The sequence below is a fragment of the Zonotrichia albicollis genome, chromosome 2 (genome assembly GCF_047830755.1).
Source record: "Zonotrichia albicollis isolate bZonAlb1 chromosome 2, bZonAlb1.hap1, whole genome shotgun sequence".
NCBI classification, from domain to species: domain Eukaryota; kingdom Metazoa; phylum Chordata; class Aves; order Passeriformes; family Passerellidae; genus Zonotrichia; species Zonotrichia albicollis.
In genome coordinates this window covers 54,830,159-54,844,097 of record NC_133820.1, presented here as the reverse complement: position 1 = coordinate 54,844,097, position 13,939 = coordinate 54,830,159, and positions in this window count along the sequence as shown.

Below are 13,939 nucleotides of genomic sequence, written 5' to 3'. Positions count from 1 at the left end.
TAAGTCTGCCAATAGTTTATATTAAAAGTAGGGAAGTCATGACCTTCAATGAGATGGCAAATGAGAAATTTCCAACAGCTGCCCTTTCAGTACTGCATTGACAGAATATTTCACTGCTGCTGAGCTACAAAGCAGATCTGCTATGATGGGGTGTACCATAGAGACCAAGCACAGGTACCCCTTGTCAGATTATTTTGAAACTAAAATAAGGTGGTTTATTTTCAGAATTGCAAGTCTCTCTCTGCTATCATTTCTTCATGATCAAAGAAATCTTCCAGGCATGGATGGCAGAGACAGTGATAGTTCTCAAAATTAGTTTAATTTGAATCTCTGAAGGGAAAGGTAATGACCTGCTCTATACAGGAAGTCTGTCTGGGTTACCTACTTCTCACTTGTGGCATCTGATTTGCAAGGAGGTAAGAAACTCCCCATGTCTCATTGCCTCCTCTGATTCTAAAGAGAAGAGGATGTCCCAATTCCTTCTCACCCAGTATTGTATTATCTTGAATCTTGAATTGGAAAGATAGGAGCAGAGACGGAGAAATTGTCATGACAGTAGCCGAATTCAGTGTGAAAATAACTCAAGAAATTGTACTGAAGCAATGTATTTATGGACCAGATATTTAGATAGGTGTCTCTTCATAACAGTTTTTATTTATTCTCTGAAATGTCCTAACCATCGTAATATGGGGGAAAAAAATAATTTTGAAGCTTGATAAGTTTTTCTTTCATTCATATAATCACAGATATTTTTCTCAGTTTTCTTTTTATTTTCTGAATTATTTCTTACACACAATAGTTAATATGCATTTGTACAATACATTATAGGGCCCATTACCTTGACAAAATTAATTTGTTTTAAATTAACCTGAATGTAGAAGGCAGGATTCCATCTGGGAAAATTAATATAATGCTAATGTCTCTGGAAGTTGTAAAACACTCAGAAAACCCCAAAAAATCATATGAAATGTGTTGTTTTTTTTCTTTTTCTAAAGGGTTTGTTTTCCCAGAACTCCCATTTCTTTACTAGTTTACAGGCCTGTTTCTGGACTTTGCCACTGGGCTGCCTGAAGAAGTTATAGGACAATGCTTGCTCTTCTTCACATGTAGATAAATGGGAAGTTGTATTCTCCTTTAAACAACAATGTGACCACTTCATAGGAAACCACATACACTTCTTTATCTTCAATTTTTACTGTAGTTCTTTCACCAAACTATTGCCCAAGGTGGGATTCATTTAATCTGCTTCTAGATTTCTACAGATTAGATGTTTAGGATGCATCTGAACTAGGCAACCTTTGCTTCCTTCTAGTACTGGAGAGAAACAGGCACTTTAAGGGCTGTTCATGTGACCTAATTCAGTTGTTTGTTTTTGGATGAGATGAATCAGAATACACATTTCATCAGGCTGAGTCACCACTGTTTCAAATAGGGTGTACTTGGACTGTTCACAGCTCTCCTGTGTGGCTCCTGGGAGCCCATAAGTGTTTGCTTTCCCTGGGATAGTGCTGGTCACCACATTGTCTCTTCAGTGCTGGGGATAAACTCCACATACACCAGATGCAGCTGTGCCATTGGGTACTGTTCAGGGTAGGGAATAGCATGTCACAGAATGGGGAGCATTGCTCTGTTCTTGGTAGTCCTGAACCTCTATCTTTAGCATAAAAAGCAGTTAAACTTGCAAAGGAGGTAAAAAATACCACTGATGTTGAGATGAAACTTGTAATAAATAAATAAAATCACTTTTTCCAACTTTTGGACTCACCTATGCATTGTGTTATTTTAACTGGGTTGTAACTCCCATGATTTTCAAAAATTCAGTTTAGAGATTAAGATAATTAATCTGTCTCATCATTGTATTCCATCCATAGTTCCTGGGTGTTTCATAAATGCTCTCAGCACAGATAGTACAAATGTGGTCTGTCAGCATCCTTTGAAAGGGCATACAAGTGAAACTGGTGAACTGGCATAGCAGTTCTCAGATAAAAGAAGGGAAAGACTTCTTCCCCCACCTCCTCCATCCATCCCTGATCTATCTATGTACTCACTCCCTTGGCGTACCTGGGTAGTCTTGATCATAATTTTTTCTGTGAGAAAATACAACTCACCAATACAAGGGAAATGTCTGTCTTGTTTCCTTTTTTTTTGCTGGATTAGGGGATGGAATTTGCACGCTGAGGGGCAGAATGAGCACTAGAGCATTGGCCTTTCAGAAGCATCAAGCTATTAGACTGGTTAAATCTGTCTTGTCTGACTGCATCCCGCATCACACCAAGCACCACATGGTAAAACACTCTTCTATGCTGTGAAAAAGCTAAGTTAAACCTTCTCTGTTTTTTTACCTCTATCCATCTTTGCTTCTGTGATGCTGGCAAAGAGCTCTGTGTGATCTGACTGAGCCTCTGACTTTCTTTTCACAGTCCACTTGTGATGCTGCAGAGCAAGAAGTAACTCTGGCAATGCTTACAATATGGATTGGTTATTCTGATGCTTTTAGCTTTTTATGCCTGTTATGTTTGGGCCAAAATTTTAAAATGCAGCATAAATTTTGGGGTCTCAAGGTGGCATAAGTCTGGCACTCAGAAATCATAAGGTTTTTGTTTTTAAATATTAATAAAAACATGCATTGCCTGTACCTACACTGGGGTGGGGAAAGAAGGTAAAAAATATAATAATGGGGTGAAGGAAGGATGGCTGCTTTTCATTTGTATGCAGGTGAGCTTGAAGTCACAAACACCTTCAGAAGACCACCATTATTGAAAATTTGATCTTGGGCTTATCAAAGTAGTTTACCAAAAATCCTAGGATCACAGAAAGCACTTTTATAAACCATTTTCATGCTCAATGAAATCTACTGCAGTAAATTAACTGTTGCAAGAAATGTGTGAAAAAAAGAGGGACAAATTGTGTAGAAAGAGGAACTTGCTTCCACTTGCTGTCAGAAGAGATAGCAGACATGGAAACAATTTCTCAAAGTGTATCAGAAAGGGTCACAAAGACTAGGGAGGCATTTGAATCTGACAAGTTAATTTACAGTCTGGAAACTGTACCAAACACAAATTAGAAGCAGTGATTACTGCTATGAAACTAGCTTGCAGGCTGCCAAAGTTCCTGACTGTTAATGACCGGGTCTAATCTGATGGACATATTTACTCAGAAGAATATTACTGAGATTTACCAGTTTGAGTACTGTGTCAACTCAGAAAAACTCTCACAGAGCTGTGAGATGGCCAAAAAAGCAATTCAGAGAATGAATAATATGCTAAACGAACAGTCATGGTCAATACACTCTATTGTGACAGCTTGGAAATGTATAATGATATGGATAGTCTTTCCCAGAATAGATGATTTATTTTTGCAGGTAAATTTGAGAATGGAATGGATGTTTTACCTTACTGAGAAGAGTAACAGAACCCTTACAGCAGGTACTTCCATAGTTACTACTAAAAAGAAGGCTTCTACGCCTGAAAGAAGATGATAGCTGGCTTGAGTTTCAGAGCTGCATTGGATACAGGCAACTTGACATGCTGTTCTTTGCCTGTTTCATTGCTTTCATGCCATGCCATCCATGAGGTAGTGCTAAACAAGGATTTAAAAAGTAAATAGTTGAATTGTGTTTTCAAAGTATGCAATCTACAGAATTTATAAAAGGTAAGAAATATTTTCCTTTGCTTTGAAAATTTCACCAAAAATGCAAAAAGTAGAGTTGATAGTGGTCTGCTTTTCTGGATGGAGGATTCTGAAAATAGAAAATAAGGAGTTTTGCATTCCCTGTTTGTTTTTTTTCCACAAATAAGTTTAATGAAATCCTAGCAAATATAATTGTATTGTCATAAGATGTGCAACACTAAAAAATGTTACAAAGCATGCAACCAGCCACTTCAAAGGTCAAGATTGTAGGAAGCACATCAAACTGATCGCACCCTTAAAACTGTTCTGAATTGTGCAAGTATCTTTATATCATTCTGGAAAGTAAAGTAATTCTAAACTTAGAGAGTATGAAAGATGCTGAGTTCACAGCTTTTATTTTATAGTTATGTTTAAAAACTTAAGCCTAAAATGTACTTCTCTCATGCAAATAAAATGAGATCTTACTCTAGTGATGGGTCTCACCCCAACACTCTTCCCAGTTTCTTATGTCTGAAGGAGACATCCAATGCAGCATATGTGTACATCTGTGGAACAATAACAGTATTAATGTAGTCCTCAGTTATAACCAAAATTGCATCAAAAGTATAAACATTACAAAATAACTCTAGGTAGATTAAAATTAGGGTTATTTATCATAGCTGTTTGTATATTGGTCATGAACTACATGTGCTGTTTTAAACCATCAATAAGTGCAGAGTGAGGAGGATTTCTACCCCAGAGGCCTTTGGATAAGGTTGGTAGCAGAGAGGTGTTACAGCTCATGGTACCTCTGCTTACCAACCAGCTTAGTTCAGACCTTCTCACATCTTCAGGGGTTTCCAATCATTTGAGAGATATACTTTTCCTACTTTTTCACTTATTTGAAACTTCCCTGAAATCTGGAAGTATTTGAAACTTCCCCAGCTTTGGGGAAGCTCAGAGACCCACCAGCAACACTGCCACAATTTTAAATTCCTAGCTGGAGTGCCTAAGTTCCTAGACTCTTTGCACCTCTCCTGTGTGCTTCCTACTTTCCAGCAAGTAGACTGAAAGGAGACATATCTTGAGGTATAAGATAGGTTAGATGAACCTCTCCTTAACATATGTATATATTTTACCTTTCCCCCCATTTTCTTTATTCATCTTGGAGTGATTCACTCCAACATCTGACTTGTGGGTATGTAAAAATAGGAGCGACAAATCTCCTCTTTTCTTTAAAAATGATTCTTGGATTGCAGGTGACATCAGCACAAGATAATGACAGGGAACCAGTGGGGTGGTTCATGTGGTATGGCTTGATTCAGGACAAGCTAATATCAGACACCACACAGTGCAAATGTTCTTTTATCACTTTTGCCATTTTTCAGTGGCAATTTCTCATTTTTTAAAATGGAATAATGGAATATCTACCATTCCTAAATTTCACTTAGACCTTCAAATTAAATTCATTAAATTAAAAAAAAAATATCAGAGCAACCTTTTATATTTAAAAGGTAGTGATGATAAAAATCTTAGCTGTAGCAAAAAATGAATTTGTAAAGATATCTGCAATCCTTCTTAGCATAACATGGTTTGGATATAGACATTAAAGGTATCCTTTCAGACATTTTTTGCAACATTTGCATTTTATTCATTTTAATCACATGATGTTATAGAGTCAAAACAATTAAAAGTCTCTGGATGAGTGTAGAATAAATTATTCCTCTTGCAAGGTCTGAGTAAGTGATGGATCATATAGGACACATATGGTGTAACAATTTAAAAACATGGAAGAAATTTTTTAGGAATATGCTTTTCTGGTATATGGAAAAAAGATTATTTTCCTAGGAAAACAGTATCAGCCTTTGAAATCAAATAATAACTGCCAAATCAGCACATGTCAAAAGAAAAATTAGAATCAAAGAAATTCTATGAACTTTTTTAGAATTCATGATCTAAAAAAACTTTGCCTTAATTTAAAGTTGTGAGTGGATTCTCTTCTTTCTTCAGTGTGTTTTGACAGGTATTTTGTCTTCTTGTCTTTGCCAACTGATTTTTAAAAAAATATATATTTCAGGTTTTTTGTGTTCCTTTACTCTTCTCTGCTCAATTAAGAGCATATATTTGATATTTTCAGCATTCAGTTGTTTGGAAACTGAAGTTAGTGACATAATTTTCTGTAATTTCAACAAGACCTATGTGCACATCACATTGTATAAGTTTGGAACCTAATATTTCTATTATTTATAAAATCTGCTTCTTCAGTAGAGTATTTATGACAAAAGATCTAGACAGATATTTTCAGTACCTGATTTTGTAAAGATTTACACATTTCTTTTTTTTTTTCATTTTTCTATATATAATAAAGAAGTTTAAACTTCTGTAAGAAACATACAGGAGACCAGTCTTGAACCAGGTTATGGAAACCAATGTTCTCAGGCCTAAAAAATAATCTTTTATATAAAGTTTTCAGAAATCACTTTTGATGCTGAATGCATGTGCAGCAATCAACACCTGCTCCTGCATCACTTCTAAGAGGCTGTATTTATCTCTGTTTCCAAAACAGTTACTCCTGATGATTCCTCATATCTTTTTCTGTATTTTCCTTCTCTATGTGTGAAATGCATGAAAAGCAGCTTCATTGATTGTGAGTGGGAGGAATCCTCCATGGTAAGATCTTGGGCTATATAAACCAAGTAAATGAGCATTGCTCTGGAGATCCAGAGTTTGTCTGGTCACATAAGCTGCACAGTTGAACTACGCACCAGCCAGCCCAAGTACTTCCTTGTAGTACGGTAAATATCAAGCTTATCATGTTATTTTAATCTCTATAATGACCCTAACCTTAGCCTCTTCCTACCATTTGCTATATTTAAAGCTGCATGTAACCATCCTTATTTACACACTCTACTTGCCAGCCAAGCATATTAAAAAAAAATTGATATATCCCTTTTTGGGAAAGGCTTGTCTTTTGCCACTCTCACAGATGAATGCATTTGTACAGAGAGGGAGAAGACAGGATGTGATGGGAATCCACAACACCTGGTTCTAAGCCTTCCTTTCCCACTGTGTATTTCCCTGCCTGGAGCAGGATCAATATTATTGTATATTTACACAACAGTGCATCAAGATCCTTGGAAAGGCTGTATTTTGGATGATTAAATAACTGCAAAGTGAAATTCTCTTAGAAATATTTTTCATTGAGCTGGAATTAAAACAGCCATAGTAGCAGAAATTGTTCTGGCCAAATAATTACATTTTTTTAAAATTAAAACAGCATGAAATGCACAATGATAACTTCATTATTCTCTCCCTCCAGTGTGTATACCTGACAGGCCAAAACTGGGATATTACTATCTTAGAACAGACGATAGTAGAGATCTTAAATTTATGTGTTCCAAAGAGTAAAAACTTACTAGGTATTGCCTATAAAACCACTTTGAACTCCAGCTGGGAAAGCTCTGTCTGCTGTCTTTGTTAAGCCCTGTGGATCCAAAGGTAGAAATAGATCCTAGAAACGGAGGGGGAAAATCTTCGGAGGTGTGAATTGTTTACCTAGGTAGCAAAGACAAAAACTATTTGATGCCATGAAGTGATTTGTTTGTTTATTCTCTGGATTTATTACATAAAAAGAATTCTTTAGGTTCTCTGAAGAGATTGCAGGGGAAAGTGGTGGGAGCTGAGGGATGACTATTTTGTATGGAGCTGAACTGAAGTGGTTCCAGAAGATGAGGGCAGGCTGACTGATTTACTGAGCTTGCTGACGGGTGTAGAAGCAGGACTACAGTTGAAATGCATCAGTTTAAGTGTTTTTCTCAATCAACTATGGCACAATGAGAGGTAAATTAGGGAGCTGGTGAGCTACAGAGAGAAGGAGAGATTTAGTAAGAGAGCAGGTGAAAAGAGGCCAGAAAGGGAGAATTTATTTCCATCATGAGAATATATTTTTCTGGAATAGACTTTGTTGTTATAGAGAAAAACATCTACTCATCCAGACAGAACAGTGCTGTGGCTGAATCTACTTGCTCCTCTGGCTAAGACTGTGTATTTCTGAAAAAAAAATTGCTTTGATGTCAGACTTAAATGCTTTGGGGGAAGGAGCTAAAAAAACCCCACAATGCAAAACACTCTTGCATGACTCTAAAAACTGGAGATTTTACATGGGTATTTCTATTACCTTTGAATCACTAAATGCCTCCTGTAGTTCCGTGGGTATTATTTCCTTCAATGGGAGACCTGTGATGATGGGTCAAGTAACGCAAAGTTAGTTCTAGGAATGGAAAGCTTTGGAAAGTGCTAACTGTGTGCAATTATTTCTTCTCTTTAGTGTTTCTTTGCATTTCTCTGACAATATTACCTGTGGGGGTGTAGGGATTCCTTACTGACCTCATTTTTGATGTCCATATCTCAATGCCAGCATTTCCACTGAGCTCAGACACAATTTTGCACAAGGTCAAAAATGAAGGCTTTTAGGTGTGTTTTACATTACCTCTGTATTAAAATATGCATAGATAAACTGTTATTTAGGTTCAAAGGAGCTGCTATTTAAAACATTTAACACAGAAACTGTGATAAAGCTTTTAACACCTTGTAATTTTCATTGACATTTAACCTAAATTACAGTGGCTGCTGCTTAGTCCAGGTGGGTAGTAAAGTGCATCTGTTTTTTAAATAATATTCTGTGAACTCTCTAGAGCTGGTTCTAATTTTTTGCCTTCCTTTCAAAACATTAGCTCCTTTGTTACAAACAACAACAACAACAAGAAGGAAAAAAAAAACAACAAAAAAAGAGAATAAATTAATTGCCATTGTTCACCTAGCAGTTAGTTAAGAGGGATACACTGAACTATTCAAGTTTGAATTTCTTTATGCTGTGAAATACTTCTGCAATAGAATATGATGTTGTTATTTTTAATTGACAGGTATAGTGTGCAGGAGCATATATTTCATGTACTTCTTGTAGTTTTTTGACTAAAAAAGTTATATTTGTCTCTTTAATTTCAAATCACCATCTTTTCCCACTGACATATAAATCTTTGAGGGTATGTCAGGATTTTTTCTGTCAAAGATATCTTGCCTGTTTCCTTAGCTAAATCATTATATTCATTCTTTCTTTCATTTTATTTCTAGATTGCTCAAATCCCTCCTCCCAAAATGCCATAGAATGGCACACCAACATTTCCATGAAAATCTTGGTGAGCTTGTTGAAAAATTGCCTTTGATTCTAGTGGACTTTGAATTTCTATGATAAAGATATCTAGACCCTAGAAAGATATTAATTTTTTTCAGTTTGGTTGTCAAAAACAAATTACATGAAAATTCTTCATTTTTACTTTTTATAGAATACTCCCTTGTTTTGACACATTTATTTTCTTCCCAATCATTCATTCCAAAACTATCAGCAAACAGCCTGGCTTAACATAAGGAATTAGTATTTGATATACTATGCTGTAGAAACTTTCAGCATCCAACAATATTATTCAAACTGCAATTGAGTTAAGCATTGGAAAGATGATATTCTGGACATATCATGAAGTTTTACCTCAGATTCTTGTGATGAAATATGAGTCTGGATTCCTATATCTAGCTCTTATGCTTGGCTTTTTTAAGCCTGTATTACCAAAACAGCTGCCTAGGATGGACCAAGGACAATAATTACTGTAAGAGGAGGCTTTTAAATTTTTTTTAAAATTTTAACTCCTTAAAAAAAAAAACTGATTTCAGAAATTCTAGGAAATGAAATACCATTTCTGATTACATATTCCTTTTTTTTCTTTTTATTTTCAGCCAGAAAGTAGCTGAAAATATGGAGATCAAATGTTTTCACTTTCTCTCAACTTCCCATGTATTTACAAAATTTTATTGCAATTTGCAAGCACTTTTGTAACCTAGTGTCATAGTTTAAATCCAGCTGGAAACTAAGTACCATGCAGTTCCTTGCTCACTCCCCTCTTCACAGTAGAATGGTGAGAAGAATCTGGAAAAAAAAAGAAAAGGTGAATCTAATGGATTGAAATAAGAACAGTTTAGCAATTGAAATAAAATACTATAACAATGATGGTATGGTTATGGTGATGATGAAAAGAGAGACAGCAAAAGACAGAGGGAGGAACAAAACCCAGAAGAGACAAGAGATGCACAGTGCAGTTGTTCACCACCCAGTGACTGATGCCCAGCGCGTCCCCCAGTTCATACACTGAGCAGGAGGCTCTCTGGTGTGAAATATCCCTCTGGCCAGTTCGGGTCAGCTGCCCTGGCCATGCTCTGTTCCAGTTTCTTGTGCCCTCCTCACTGGCAGAGCATGGGAAACTGGAAAGGCCTTGCTTAGACTAAGCACTACTTAGCAACAGCTAAAACATTACGGTGTAAATCAACATTATTCTAGTAATGAATCCCACATCCAAATCCCTGTACCAGGAGGTACAGGGTACTAGAAAGAAAATTCACTTTAACAAGGACAAACCAAAACACCTAGAAATTCCATGTTTCTGACAAGTGTTTTTCCTGAGTAGTTACAAAGGTAGGCTACTTATCTTTTTAATGTATACATAAGCTCAGAAATCTTGTAGAATTTGCCATAGTTATACAATTCCTGGAAGTAAAGAGCCACTGAAAAATTAATAACACTGCTTGCCTCAATATGTTTTAGACTCCTTAGGAATATGTTTCAAAGGTAATGAGTGGATTTAACACCTTTTGACTTAAAAAACTGACAGCATATTGCTTGTCTTAGGAAAATCAGATTTAGTACAGTTTTGTATAAATCTAAGTTGAGGAGATCTATTATATTCAGGCAGATTTGAAATAGTTTGGTCTTCACTTGTAGCAAAGCAGCAAATACTGTTAACAATGTAGTACATCATGACAAGTAAATTGAAGGTGAAGTAAAGCAAGAAAAATCTCAATCTATATTGAATGCAGGCTTCGAGTCTACCTGAAGGTCATACAGAGAGAAGATGAAAAAAGGCACAGCACAGACATATAATGCTGCCTTTACTCTTTCTCTTTCTATTCTGATAGTCTGGGGATAAAGCCGTGCAGATATGTCAGGATGAATGATTTTTGGATTTTGATTTCAACAAAGTGCCCTTGTGGGAGTCTGCACAAGAGTAAATTAATGGAAGGAGATGCTTGAAGAGGCTAAGGCATTCTATGTAAGAATTTTTTAGTTACACTTTAAGGGTCAGTTATGACATTCGTCAGTCCAAACCTCAGAACATGTGTACAGTTTACATTTTAATTCCACTAGAAGAATTTGCAGATTACTGGAAAGCTATTTATCACCTAATCACAATTTTCAAAGTGTATTTCAAATCTTTTAGTTTTCTATTCTCAAATGAACAATTTACTGTACTAGTTCTTGGTGTTGAAGCTCAAAGGGCATTTGATTTCAATATATATGCTTATGATGTACTGAAACATTATAATAGTATTTCAAAGAATTTATGTACCTTCTAGAGCCAGGAAAATACTTTTATATCCAAATGCTTTACACAGAGATATAGGGCATCCCTTTAAATCACATATACTTTCTTTTAGCTTATTTGCCATAAGATGCAAGCAATCGTTCTTTTGGGGTTTTTACCCCCCCCTTAGGAAATATTAGTTCTACCATTCTCATACCTGCTCATAAATCTGGTAGTGAAAATATTGTTTCCAGAGATATCCTGGGTTGTTTCCCTCTCACCCAGCTTCATGTGTTCTGCAGTTTATATGTGTACACACTAGCTAGTAACCCAATGCTCTCTTCAAGGTCAATAGAGAGCAATACATAGTGATTCATCTGACCTATTTTAATCATCTATTTTAGGATGAGATGACTCATTCTTTGAAAGTGCCAATTTTACTCCACTCACTGTGAAAAAGTCTTGACAACTAGCTAACATGAAAATATCTGTACTGCTGATGTCTATATTTGTGATTTCACAAATGCCATTCTATGTGCTATCTTCAGAACTCTCTGATTTCCCCATCCTTTATTTATAAAAATTCTAGTCATCCAATCAGTGAGCCAAAATAGAATTGTATAGCACTGCTGAATATGCATATACCATAAGTATCAACTAGTTAGTAGCATATTTTAAACAATCTCCATGAAAGAAACTCACATCATTGACTGAATTCAGAAAGTCATTTTTTTCAGAGTGAGAGAGCTTCAGAAAAAATTCTTCTATTGCTGGGCTAACAGAAACAAAACTCAAGAGAAAATATTTTGGTAAAGAATATAAGTGGTGCTAATATAACTAAAAAGGTACACCCCTCTCTTTCATATGATTGGATGCAGTTGTTATTGTAAAAGTATTGTAAAAGTTATTGTAAAAGCGCACAACTTTGACTGTTTTAATAAATCTGAGAGGTTTTGTACCTTCTTAATCACATCTTGACAGTGAAAACAGTGTTTTGTATGCAGCCCATCCTGAACACAGTTCATGTTTAATGTGTGATGTGAACAAAAGTTGTTTGACAATTTGTAAAAAAGGCAGTTGTTATACATTATGACAATTGGGTATATACAGTAAAAGTGGAACCCTGCAGACAAATTGACCTTTTTCAGTACCTTCCTTCCTGCATGTAATGAATGTGACATTTAGTATAATGATATCACTTTTCTTTTTGGACATAACTAGAGAGATGAATTTTCATCATGAATGTGGGAAACTAGTGAAAAGATTTCTAAAGCTAACATCTTACTCCATGCATTAAAATCATATGTCAATGCCTCAGATACTGTGTAAACAAACCTACCTCTCATAACATATCCTAGGCTTGCTGTATTTTGGCAATTTATCCTTATTCTCTAAAAAAACCTCTAATTTTGATGAGTAAAGATGCTAATCCCTAAACATTAAAAATCAGTAAGAGCTGAAGCTTACTTTTGTATTTTTTGAAGCATGGTGCCAACATTTAGCAGTGTTAAACTCTACTGAAACATGCATAAGCATAGGAGTTGAGAGTTTACTAATGCAATCATTGTTTCAGGCTTCACTGTAAGTGTAACCAACCAACTGTAAATTAATGACAGCTGCCAATTTTGCAGGGTTTTAGAAGTGTGGTATAACATTATAACATATAGCAATTAATGTTAGAAACAAGCAAATTTCCTCCTGTGCTTGCTTTATTGTTCATTTTACAGGACTAATAGGTTAATTATATGGCTGGGTAAGAAAAGGCAAAGTTATTAATATCTCAGTATAAATGAAATATGTTTTTACAGAAGGTATCAACATCAAAAACCAAGCCAAGCGGTGAGACGATATGGATGAAAGGGATCTGGCCCTTCAGCCTGTGTCTTCACCAGCGTAGATACTGCCAAGTTTTCCGTATTAAAAATTGTAGCTTTCTGTACTGCTCCTCCGAAATCACTGTCTGTAGGAGCTGCCTTGTAATTTAAGCCTTTGATTGTCTTAATTTGAGGAGTTAAATGTTTTGCTAAATTTCCTGTCATTTTGGCGAAAGCTGAAGAAAGTGTTATCAAGTGTACCTTCAGCTTGCTGTAGGATGGAGTTGGGTTTGGTTTTGCATGTGCTGGTCTGCTATTGGATTTGTTATTTAATTCTTTGTTTTCATGGTACCCAAAGGGATTTTCAGCACCCTAGAGGCATAGTGACCTCCTTGAATTGTTCTGAGAAGCTGGGTCTGTGAAACTGCTAACAATTATTAACTTGTCTTTTATGAGCTTTTACTCCTGGTTCCATCTTGCAAAGAGTTGGGAAACCCAGGAAATGCTGAACATGTCCAAGGTTTATAAAAATCAGTGGTGCTGGAGGTCATTCATTGGATTATGGTATCATATAAAAATGAGATATTCAGTGAGCCGCGGTCCTTCCATTTAAATCAGATAAACTTGTGAAACTTAATAACCTCTGCCCTATTGGGTACACACAGATAGAGTACAACATCATCATAAATAAAATACACATGATGCATTATTTATCTTGATTTGCAGCATGTAAATATTAAATCCCATGTTCTGTTATTCTTCTTATTATTGAGTAGCAGCTTAATTGAATTCAGTAGGCAAAAGATACAAGATATTTAAGGATGTCCAAGCTACACTGTTAAGTGTTTTGTAATGATGAATTAAAGAATTACGCCTCTCAAAAGCACTGTTACTTAAGAAGAAATGCAAATATGTCTAAGAAGTTATTAAATATCTAATTTATGATGTTTTTCTCAGCTTTAATTGCATTCTAATTTTCTAATTAATTTTAGAAGGAATACTCAGGGGCATATCTATTTATCTGCCAATTTTAAGATGTATAATTTGTCCTTGAGTAACCAGAGTTATAGAATATTTAAAAAATGCCTGAGCAGAGAGTTATAGTTAATA